The following is a 12,791-nucleotide window of genomic DNA, read 5'->3' as shown; positions in this document are numbered from 1 at the left end:
AGTGTTTCTAGTGCACTTAGAGTGGAATGTCAGTGTTAATAGTGCTTTGAAAGTAGAATGTCAGTGTATCCAGTGCTCTGAAAGCAGAATGTCAGTGTTTCGAATGTTCTCAGAGCGGAATGTCAGTGTTTCCAGTGCTCTCAGAGCGGAATGTCAGTGTTTCCAGTGCTCTCAGAGCGGAATGTCAGTGTTTCCAGTGCTCTGAAAGCGTAATGTCAGTGTTTCCAGTGTTCTGAAAGGGGAATGTCAGTGTTTCCAGTTTTCTACAAGTGGAATGTCAGTGTTTCCAGTGTTCTGAAAGCGGAATGTCAGCGTTTCTAGTGTTGTAGAAATGGAATGTCAGTGTTTCCAGCGTTCTACAAATGGAATGTCAGTGTTTCCACTGTTCTTAAAAAAGGAATGCCAGTGTTTCCAGTGTTCTGAAAGCAGAATGTCATTTTTTCCAATGCTCTGAGTATTCGCAAATTGGAATGTTAGTATTTCTAGTGTTCGGAAAGTGGAATGTCTGCGTTTCCTGTGTTCTGGAAGCAGAATGTCAGTGTTTCTGTAGTGACCCATCCGGCGTATGGCGCCGGAGCAAGAAATGATTGAGTCTCCCCTGAAAGAATATGGGAAATACCCGCATAACCACACGTGCTGATGTTGCCTTCTCCGGTTTTTATGTATATCTTTATTATTTTAATTTTTTATTGCTAAATAAAGTTTATTTTTATATTAACTAAGAGGAACCATCACCATTTTCTTTTTCTATTCCTTTTTTTAGCACTCTTTTTACTTTTAAAGGTTAATTAAAGTTTCTTCTTTTAAATATTTTCTTAACAATTTTCTAGTAACTTTTTTTAATGGGGATTAAGGGGTTGTAATTTATTCACTTGGGGTTAAAAAATCAGTTTTTAATGGGTGAAGAACTGCCACGCCATCTAGGGAGGGGGGAAGAGTTTAGCTCGTTCCCGGGCTAGTTACTAGCCATTAGCTAAGATCCTTGCTGGGGGTCGGCTATATATAGCCCGGGGACCGAGCGGATCTCAGCAGGGCGTCTGGGTAGTTGATCACGTCTACCTAGCGGCCGATGTAGACCCGGCGGAAGCTGGAGACGTGACTTGTTTTTGTTTGTTGTTTTTCCCCTGCGGTCCGTGTTTCCAGGACACTGGAAATGTAGTGATTAGGTCATTAGCGCTGCCACCACCTGGTTAGTACGTCCAGGAACAGTTAATGTGTGGAAAGGAGAAGACGTCTAGAAGAGTGTAAGATAACAAAAAAAGAAAGCATGTGTGCAAGAGAAGGAAAAATGACCTAATCAACAAGGGTTTGGTTGGTAACGTGTTTAATCTCCGAGGGGAGTGCGTGTCAGCCTTAAGGGCTGATAGAAGGTGGTCAATTCCTTGTCACCAGGTAGCCAAGCATGTATCATATGTCTCGTAGAAAGGTGTAATTAAAAAAAAGAGGGATTTCACTTTAGGGTCTTAAAATACATTTATTGGTTCGTAAAAATAACAGAAAAAAACACTTAAAATAGAACACAAAAACAACACTTAAAACATACAAAAAAAAAAAACGGACCTAAGGCCCCAAAAAAAAAGAGCAACTCTGTTAAAACTATAAAAAAGGAAAAGCTTAAAATACCCACCTTACTGCCGTTAAAAAACCACTGTCCTTGCGATCGCAGGGGAAAAATAAACAAAAAAACAAGTCACGTCTCCAGCTTCCGCCGGATCTACATCGGCCGCTAGGTAGACGTGATCAATATCCAGACCCCCTGCTGAGATCCGCTGGGTCCCCGGGCTATATATAGCCAAACCCCCATAAGGATCTTAGCTAATGGCTAGTACTAGCCCAGGAACGAGCTAAACTCTTCCCCCCTTCCCCCTAAAAAAATACTAGAAATTTGTTAGAAAATTTAAAAACAAAGAAATTTTTATTAACCTTTAAAAGTAAAAGAGTGCTTAAAAAAAAAATAGAAAAAAGAAAATGTGAGGTTCTTAGTAAGAAAAAATAAACTTTATTTGCAATAAAACAATTAAAAATAAAAATATACATAAAAACGGAGAAGGCACATCAGCACGTGTGGTTAGTGCGGGTATTTCCATATTCTTCAGGGAGACCAATCATTTCTTCTCCGGTGCGTACGGCCCCGTATGGGTCCTACATTACAAATGAATGTCGTATTTCAGTGTTTTGAAAACGGAATGTCGTGTTCCAGTTTTCCCGGAAGGAGAGTCAGTGTTTCCGGGTTTTCTGAAAGGGGAATGTCAGTGTTTCCGGTTGTCTAAACGTGAATGTCAGTTTCCAGTTGTTCTGAAAGCGGAATGTCAGTGTTTCCATAGTCTGAGAGTGGAATGTCAGTTTTCCAGTATTCCGAAAGTGGAATGTCAGTTTTTTCCAGTATTCTTAAAGGGCAGAATGTCAGTGTTTCCGTGCTCTGAAAGCGGAATGTCAGGGGTTTCCAGTGTTTTACAATAGAATGTCAGTGTTTCCAGTGTTTGTGAAAGCGGAATATCAGTTTTTCCCGTTTCTGCAAGGAGAATGTCGGTGTTCCCAGTGCTCTAGAGTGGAATGTCAGGTTTTAAAGTATTCCAAAAGTGGAATGTCACTGTTTCCCGTGTTCTACAAATGGAATGTCAGTTTTTCCAGTGTTCTGAAAACGGAATGTCAGTGTTTCCAGTGTTCTGGAAGCAGAATGTCGTGTTTCCAGTGTTCTGAAAGTGGAATGTCAGTGTTTCCATTGGTCTACAATGGAATTCAGTGTTTTCCCAGTGTTCTGAAAGCGGAATGTGTTTCCTGTGTTCTGAAAGGAGAATATCATGTTTCAGATTTGGAAAGTGGAATGTCAGTGTTACCAGTGTTGTGATAGTGGAATGTTAGTGTTTCCTGTATTCGGAAGCAGAATGTCAGTGTTTCCAGTGTTCTGAAAGCAGAATGAGTGTTACCAGTGTTCTGAAAGTGGAATGTCAGTGTTTCCAATAATCTAAAGTGGAATATCAGTGTTCCAGTGTTCGGGGTGTGGAATGTCAGTTTTTTCCAGTTTCCAAAAGCTGAATTTTGCAGTTTTCAGAGTTCTAGAAGTGGAATACATCCTAAATGGTATTAAAAAAGTTTACTGAGTTGTCAGTGTTTTGATTACCCCATTTACTAGACATTGTAGTTACAGTCGTCGCATATAAAATACTTTTCCCAGTTTCATTTTACCAGTAACATGTAGCAACAATCAAAAGAGAAATGTAAATATATAGCTTGCTTGTTTGCTTGGATCTCAGCAACTTTTGTGAGTTTTATAAAAAACACGTTACAAAAAAAGTGTATTTGTTGACTTTAACTGTCATTAAGATATTAACTCTGTAATGTAATGTAATGGCATGTAAACGATTGTATATACATGAAGTTTAAAGCATTTAAAGTTCAGAATATATATGTATGGTGAAATAAATGAAAACTTTTCTGTCAAAGTACCATTTATTGTTGTCATTATTTCATTTGATATTCTAAGAATACTATTTGAGAGAGTGTTTAATTTTTCACTTTATGTCTTTAAATAAGAAGTTATTGTTTCAGGATCAAAATATATTTTTAAATTTATAATCATAAATTATTTTACAAGATAAGTAACATGATAAACATACAATAAGACTACCATCAAAATCAAAACACTGACAACTCAGTCAATCTTTTTAATATCATTTAGGATGATTCCACTTCTAGAACTCTGAAAACGCCAAAATTCAGCTTACGGAATACTGGAAAAACTACATCCCACACTCAGAGCACTGGAAACGCTGACATTCTGCTTCCAGAACACTGGAAACACAGACATTCCACTTTCACAACACTGGGAACACTGACATTCCGCTTTCAGAACACTGGAACCATTGACATTCCACTTTTGGAATACTGGAAACACTGACATTCCACTCACAGAGCACTGGAAACACTGACATTCTCCTTGCAGAACACAGGAAACACTGACATTCAGCTTTCAGAACACTGGAAACACTGACATTCCACTTTTCGAATACTGGAAACACTGACATTCCACTCCCAGAGCACTGGAAACACTGACATTCTCCTTGCAGAACATAGGAAACACTAACATTTCGCTTTCTGAACACTGGAAACACTGACATTACATTTGTAGAACATTGGCCACACTGACATTCTATTTGTAGAACACTGACACTCCTCTTTCTGAACACTGGAAACATTGACATTCTATTTTCTGAATACTGGAAACACTGACATTCCGCTCTCAGAGCACTGGAAACACTGACATTCTGCTTTTAGAACTCTGGAAACACTGACATTCTACTTCCAGAGCACTGGAAACACTGACATTTCACTTTCAGAAGACTCAAAACACCGAAATTCCACTTTTATTTTGTTCAAAACCGTGTCATCCCACAGAATACCATGAAGATACATCACAAAAATAATATAAAAATATCTACACAAATATACAAAGCAATACTACTCAAAGGGTACACAATGTAAGTACATATTTTTCTCATGGTGCATTATGACCACAAGACAGATTTGATTTGCCTTAGAAGTGAAATAAACAAAAATCTCCGGAAGCAAGTAATTTATATGGCAGCAATACAAATATGCAAATAAAGAAATATAACATTTAGAAAATAAGAGTAAAACTGTTCCTCAAAACCTTAATTACTATTTTGATCATAAATATTAGAATAGAAATAAATATGTATTTGATTTCTGCCTTACCCTACAACATCAAAACCAGAAAAAAATTAAACTTAAATACAGCTCTGTCTCAGTATCAACAAGTAAAATCAAACTTTATTGACAGCACCAGAATTATTATAGTTAACTTTATCATTGCCATGTCTAAACAGCTAACATTTGTTACTTCCTTAACCTAAAAGGAAATTAAATAAACTATGCAGAAACCAACCACTGCACCTGTCAGAAAAAAAAGTCTTAACCTACAACATAAAACAAAAAGACACTTCTCACAACCTCAATGCAAACATTAATGTGAACAATAAATAAATAATATGTAATGGATTTTCGCCTTAATCTACAATACAAAAGTAATAAAGTAACTCCAAAACAAAGACTTATTTTGTATAATAACAGTATCTCAAGCTACAACTTAATATTATAACTTTGTTAAATATACAAAGGCCTATCACAAATTAATATCAACTGTTCTATAACTGAGTAGAATAAGACAAGTATTGTATGGGAGAAAAACTGAAATATTATAACATTTGATAAAAATTGGAACTTGTGCCTTATCTTTCATAACACCAACAATCGTTTGTAATGCTGATGCAATGTCTTTCACTGAGTTTACAAGCTGTTTCAAGTGTATATATATATATATATATATATATATATATATATATATATATATATATATATATATATTTATATATATATATATATATATTTGTATATCTATATTTGTTTGTACATGAAGCATGTCAGGCAAAGTTCTCCTTTCTTCTGATCTGCTTTTACGACCATGCACTACCTCATGCCTACTACCTCCTTCTGACTCAAGTTGAGACCTTGACCTGTTCTGTTCTTGAAAGGGCTCTGCTTGTTGGACCATTGCACTAAATCCATCCTGAACGTCACTGTCTTCTATTAAAAAAGGAGGTAATTCTGAGGAGTAGTGTGACACCATGGGTATTGTCATTTCTTGCTACGCTGAAGTTCCCTTATCCAATGTTACAATAACTGCTGAGTCTATAATGATCTGAGATGCTATCCCAGATGGCCCAGTTGGTTCTGTAACATCTAAAAAATACAAATCTATTTTAATTCTTATAATATACATTTCTTGAGTCTGATAAGACACTGTATGTATCATACTCCTAAACGAACACTCAACTAATTATATAAAAAATAAGAATAAAATATATATCAGCATATAAATAATTTTACCATTTCTTGTATTTAGAATGTGTTGCTGCTTAATATTAAAAAGAGTCAAATATTACAAAATTTCAAAATATAACCATATCATGAAAAGGGAATAGATTATGTATCCCCCCTTGATTTAAAACATCTTAACTCACCGTTAACTTCTGTCTCATTTTCATAAACCCCAAGTAAGCCAGTAATAGCAACAAGCTCAATCAGTATCAGCATAGGTTATTCAAGGAGTGTAGTTTGTGAGAACCGCTAGGCCACCACCTGGAAACCAAGTACAAAAGGTTAATAAATAAAATAAAATATATGGATTCTAAACTTATCATAAGTCTTTTACTTGATAGTGAACTAACATTGATAATTTTTTTCTGATTTTGTTAATATTCTCACATCCCATACCCATCGTGTCTTCATTATGGGCAGTAATATTAATTCAGGTAATTACCTGCTATATAAACTGTGTTCTAAAATTAATTTTAAACTAAACTAAACTAAAAAAAAAAAATCGTAAAACTACTGAGCCTTCATGATATCAAATGGTAAAACTGCCTGAGTGACCAATGTTAAATCTGAATGATTATGCTGATAGTTATTTATGTATGATTCACAACTTGATGAGCTGAGTTTGCTATTTTCAAATAAGTCAAAAAATAAATATCTTAATTATTATACATTTATGAAGTTAATTCAAGAAATTACTACTTCTTAAATATTAAGCACTAATAAGAAAACAAAACAAATAAGATCCTACATGTAATACTGTTATTATTTACAACTTGACGAGTTGTATTTATTTATTTTATTTACTTAAAAAAAAAAAAAAAAAAAAAAAAAATCCTCCATTAAACTACATTTGTGAATGATGTTTATATGGTGAAAATTATTCTTACAACTGCCAATTTTTCAGGAAATAAGTTATTTTTTAAATCAATACACACACAGAAATGAAATAATATTAAACAAATAGGTTATGCATTTAATATTACCATTCTTTAAGTTATATTGTTGGCCTTTGTTTAATCCCTCAAAATTCTAGAATTCTTTGAATAAGAGAACTGATATATAGGTAATTGCTAAGTTATTTCTGCATTCTATTTTCTTTATGACATTATGTTATTTGTTTCCATATTGTGTTATGTGTCAGTGAGTATACTATCATAATCTGCACTTGATATTACCCTCACATTACTTTGAGTTACTGTGTCATGGATATTCAATGATAGAAAATAAATTTGATACTCACTCCTACTTCAACTATTCTGTGACAAGAATATAGAGTTATTATATGACATGTACTGGATTTCCCTTACTCTGACTATAAAGATAAGGTTTCAGAAAATTGATCGTGCATGTCAACCAAGAGTACAGTAAAATAAGTGTATGGAGTGGTTACCTTGACGAAAATTAAGGTTAATTTATCGATAATGTCTTCCCAGACAATATTTATATCATCAGATTTGTTTTCGTGAGATGAGAACGAATCTGATGATATATTTTTTTTCAGTTGCATTCTCCAGCCGACAATCTTGATGTGATTTGATAAGTCCCGATAGCAGGGGAGGGCATGAAGTAGATCAGGGAAATTGTGGGGGTAAAACAGGCTAAAATAAGAAGAAAAGAGAACAGAAATGTGTAAAACAAGCACAAAAAACACTTTAAACCGGACAATGAAACTCTACGTTGGTCGCCGCCATCTTTCAAACTCTACTCACCCACACAGTTGTAAGCCTAGTAACACCAAAGCAGGACGTCATCAGGATTTCTCCTGTGTTCTGGACGATTTTACGGGGATAAACCCCCCAAACTGGGTTGTCCCTTATACTCAGAGTGTGGCGTGGTGTGTGTGTGTGTACATACCCCAAATTGTGTCGGTATTATGGTCAGGGACTCTAGAAAAAACAGTGCTTAGAAAAAATTTAAAATACTGAGTGTGATGCTAAGGAACAGGGTGCTTCCCAACGACCGTTGGCGAGACCTGGTGAATGTATGTGTGACGCACTTGACCTGGCGCTCGCACCCTCCCCGCGCCCGACCGCAGGGAATTAATACCCAAGAAGCGGACGGGACAACCACCCCTCACTGTCCTACCATGGATGAGGGTGGGGACGTGCTCGATGCCCCCCCAGTGTCCAGTGCCAACTACCACCCCCTCAAACCTCCACCCTAGGGGAGGGATGATTCCACCGAACATAGGGATGTGAACGATGTGGATTCGACTGCCGACCCTGATAACGAGGGATTCCAACTCGTTCAGACCAGAAGGAAAAAAGTGAAAACCATGCCGAATGACACCAGCAACCTGACCAAAGAAAGCAAACAGAACGACCTAAAAGCGCGAACCCATCACCCCCCGGGAGAGGTACATTAACTGGCCTTTCCTGAGGACACGACTTCCGTCGATAAAATAAGGTGGATGAGGGAGGTCAGCCAGCTGCCGCCCCTCCAAGGAGAAGGCCCGCTAGACATGGTGCAGGGGAGATGGATATCCTCGCGCTACGTCTATGTACGACCGAAACAACAACAATATTGGGCCCTGATGATTAATGGCACTTTTGGGGGGATCTCTCTGCAGAACAAAGACGACTTTCAGCTAAAAAGAAAAAATACGGGGAATACCTGGTTACCAGTTTCCGAAGGAGGCGGCCGCTGAGGAAGCACTGCATCTTCCGGGCGTTTTTAAAGCCCGGGGATCTATAAGGACGGACAGCCCTTGAACAGGCTCATCATTGTATGGAGCGGGGGAACAGCCGCCACCTACAGAGAAACAATTCTTTGGTAGATACATAGAGCCGAGCTCCATTCGACCGTGGTGCTCAGAGGTTGTAGTCTGCTACAAGTGTCAAGGTATGGCCACGTAGCTAAATATTGCAGGAAGGACACAGCGTGTGCTGTCTGTGCAGGAGCTCACCAGGCAAAGGACTGCCCTGCAAGAAAACGACGGAAAGGACAACGACAATGAGGACGCCGCCATCATCGTGAAGAGGTGCGTCAGGTGCAGAGGGGAGGTTTGTGACGGCCTGGCACCGTAAACTGCCCCCACAAACCGCCACGAGCACCCCCCCCACCTGCCCGACCGTACCCATCGACCGCGGAGTGGCGATGCCCAGCCCAGCCCACCCAAACACCCACCCACCCAGGGCCGCGTGACGTCACCAACCCACAGGAATTCCCGCAACTGCCAGGGGATTCCCCATCCTGGGAAAAACAGTGCCACAGGAGAAAACATTGTGAAAAAGACATGGATACGGCCGAGGAAATAAGAAGCATCAGGCAAGAGATTGCTGAAATGAAAAAAAGCATCAGCAAGAGATTGCTGAATTGAAAAAAATGAAAATGGAGAAAAAAAGTGATCGTGTAGACAGGGAAAATGTGCGTTCTGATGATTTTTATGATGTTGAAAATACAATTTGAGGTCTTGATATTATTTTTATCTGACAAAAGTGAGCGTGTAGACAGGGAAAATGTGCGTTCTGATGAATGTTAGTGATGTTGAAATACGAATGAGGTCTCTGATATTATTATTACGCACGTGCTTTCTGATGATGTTAGTGAGGGTTAGTGGTGTTGAAAACACGAATGAGGTCTCTGATATTATTATTACGCAGGGCGGACCATCTGAAAACAGTGACGACAGTGACCGTAAAAATGACGCTGACGAAGATGCGAAGGAAACGGCCGATCTGTGGGACATCACTCAGAAAATGCTATCAGGTACGGATTATGCGATAGTATCAATACGCGGAAGCGCGCAAACAGATAAATAAAGATACAACCAAATACGTAATGCAGTACAAGAAATATGCAGACTAAAGAGTTTCCCATCAAACAAAAATTTGACCAATCAGTTAAACATAGGTTGATGGGGACAAAAAAACAATTACTTTTTTTCAGGGAATCACGTGGTGTCAACCGTAGAATTAATGACTTGCTTTACTATATTCAAAAACAATAATGTTGACTTTTATCTGTTACAAGACCTTCACATCAGCCACTAAAATAAAAACTGCCCCTAGAATTAGGGGCTACCACTCCTATACGAACCCCGGAATGCAGGCCTATTGACTTATGTCAGTGACACCATACCGTTAAGTTGGTGCAGAAATCTAATGCCCAATAATGTGCAGTATCAGCATTTACATATTCGAACAGCCTTGGGTTTTTCTCTCTGTACAATGTATACCAAGGTGTAGAAGTTTCAGACTGATTCACTGCCCAACTTTCAAATCACGGCACAATATGCATGGGGATTTTAATGCTAGACATTATCATTTGGAGATAGTCAATGCAATGAAAGGCGAAGAGTTCCGACATTTTGGGGAACAAGATCTATGACAGTATATGTACAGACAGGCAAACTCACGTGGCGGGGGGCAGGCTAGATTATGTAATGGGAAAGGGATTTTGTGCATGGAAACGTCAGAAGCATGCTTGCAACAGAGCAAATCAGTGACCACTTTGCAATGGTAACGAGATACGCTGTTGATAATACTCAGTCTACAAAAAAAAATAGGGTCAAATTTCTATCCCCCCTTTACCTTGAGCATCACTTTAAATCACGTATCTATGATGGTCAATGATTTCGTACAAGGTTGTTAAATTTTCCATGGACAAGAAACAGGGTCACTGATACTACAACACTGGGTCTGTCCCAAAAAAAACCTTCAAGAACAGCAACTCACAACGCTCCAAACAACCTAAGGGGTCGGTGACCCTACATTATTAAGGGAAAAAAATCGAGTTCGGAGCTTTATGATATCTACAAAGCAGGATAATACCCCTGACAACCTTATTGAATTTCTTAAGGCTAACAAAAACCTACGGAATTTAAAAAATCATTTCAGAAATGAACACTTTGAACGTTTCCCACAAAGCATTAACAATAACACCTCAATGTCGGAGGTCTGGAAAAAAATTAATCAAATTTCAGGCAAAAACTAAAAACCCCGCAGTTCCATAGTCCTCTTGCACAAGCGATATGCTCCTTAGTCAACGGGTTGGAGTGTCCAAATTAAGCTCACTTCTCACAAATATTCAGAATCACTTGTCAATCTAAAATTGCACGCAAATTGCCATGAGATGGATGTTCTGATACTGACCCCTCAGACTTTGCTGAGATCACTGAGTGGGAACTGAACAATGCACTGATCAAGGAAAAGCGTCCCCCCCGGTGAGGAGGAATTACCTATAGTGTCCTCCGCCTTATAGGCTCGGTAAACCCGGTAATCCCCTTTTGCACCTATACAGGTTAAGTTGTCACAAGGTATTCTGCCTGGCCCCCGGACACGCAGTCTATCATCCCTATACCCAAATCAAACACTGATAAATACCCACCAATTTCATTAACCTCATGTGTATGCAAAGTTCTAGAAAAGGGTAAATTTTGAACAGACTCAGGTACAGGTTACAAGGTAAATTATCTCACAGGGCTGTACGGATTCCTATCGGACGTAGCACACAACATTGCTTTGCAGAGTACTTTCACACTCTAATCCAGGGAAGCACACTGTTTTTTTTTACCTTAAGTCAGCTTTTGACATTGCAAACAGAGAAGTTATCCTAGAACAATTATAAGCTTTGGCATCGGGGTAAATATTGAACTGGATTAGAATGTATCTCTCGAAAGATCTGCAAGGTCCTGTTCAGGGGGGTGAGAAGTTCACTTCACAGTCTTTTGAACTTGGGACGCCACAGGGAGGAGTTCTCAGCCCTATGCTGTTCAAGTCCTCATGCACAAGCTGGTGGCAGATTTTCCCACTTGGGGATGGTGAATCATTATATGCTATGCTGATGACATAGCGTCAGAGCATCATCACAAGGGAGATGCAAAATAATTTCGACAGAATCACAGCAAAGGCTCATGAGTGTGGATTAGTCATTTCCGCTGAGAAAACAATGGCTCTAACCCATGATCCCTAACCCCACCCACTTTTCGCATAGGTGACCAGGAGCTTGACCATATGCCACAAGTATAAAATCTCGGGGTAAAGTAAATATGCAGACCCGGTCCCTTTTCTCTAAGAAGAGACTTCTGGGAGAGATTGAAAACCCCTTTAAAGTTCTTGGGCAGAAGAGAACATGGCATCAATGTTAAGCTCGCTAGACTTTTTACTTGGGTTTTATAGGTCAGTTGTAGACTACCATTTCACTGCACTTGTTGCAGTGTAAGGAATCAGAAATAGGTGTTTGGAGGGAGTGCCAAAATGAAGCTATGAGGGTTATCCTCGGCGCCCGAGAACAGCAAGGATAGTAAACATGAGATCAGAATTAAACTTACCATCCCTTTCTGATAGAATAAATTTTTTTCCACCATATTTGGGGTCAAAGCTCTGAGGGAACCCCCGATCTCTCAGATTTCCAAAAAAAATGCAACATAAAATCCCGCAAGTAGATGTGACAACATCACACACACGCGCGCCCTCTGATACATAAATTTTCATGAACATTATAAAACTTTCCAATTAGTAAAATACCAAAAGGTCGCTCCATTCCACCATGGAAAAATTCAACATTGTCGTGCACCTTACATGTCTACCACAAAAAAAAACAGGGTGCATAACTGTGTTGAAACAAATTGGCTAGCAACGGTAACGGAACACACAGAATCTATGGGTGATGGATGCATATGAGTGTTACGCCGACGGATCCGTACAGTCTGGATACAAAACTGGTTGTGCTTGCGCTGTATACAAAAATGCTTACTACAACTCAAGTTAATATGAGAAATACAAAACTGGGCCAGCACTACACAAACGGAGCTGGCAGGTATACTCCTCGCAACGGAATTCTTAATGTCTAGGGGGTCTGGAGTAGTTTTCTGTGACTCTCAAAGTGCTCTTCAGACGTTAATTCTTTCAAAGCAGGTGGCGATGAAGAAATTGTGAGTTGCATTAAGCGTA

This window comes from Penaeus monodon, chromosome 2 (genome assembly GCF_015228065.2).
Source record: "Penaeus monodon isolate SGIC_2016 chromosome 2, NSTDA_Pmon_1, whole genome shotgun sequence".
In the NCBI taxonomy this organism is placed as follows: domain Eukaryota; kingdom Metazoa; phylum Arthropoda; class Malacostraca; order Decapoda; family Penaeidae; genus Penaeus; species Penaeus monodon.
This window is presented reverse-complemented; position numbering follows the sequence as displayed.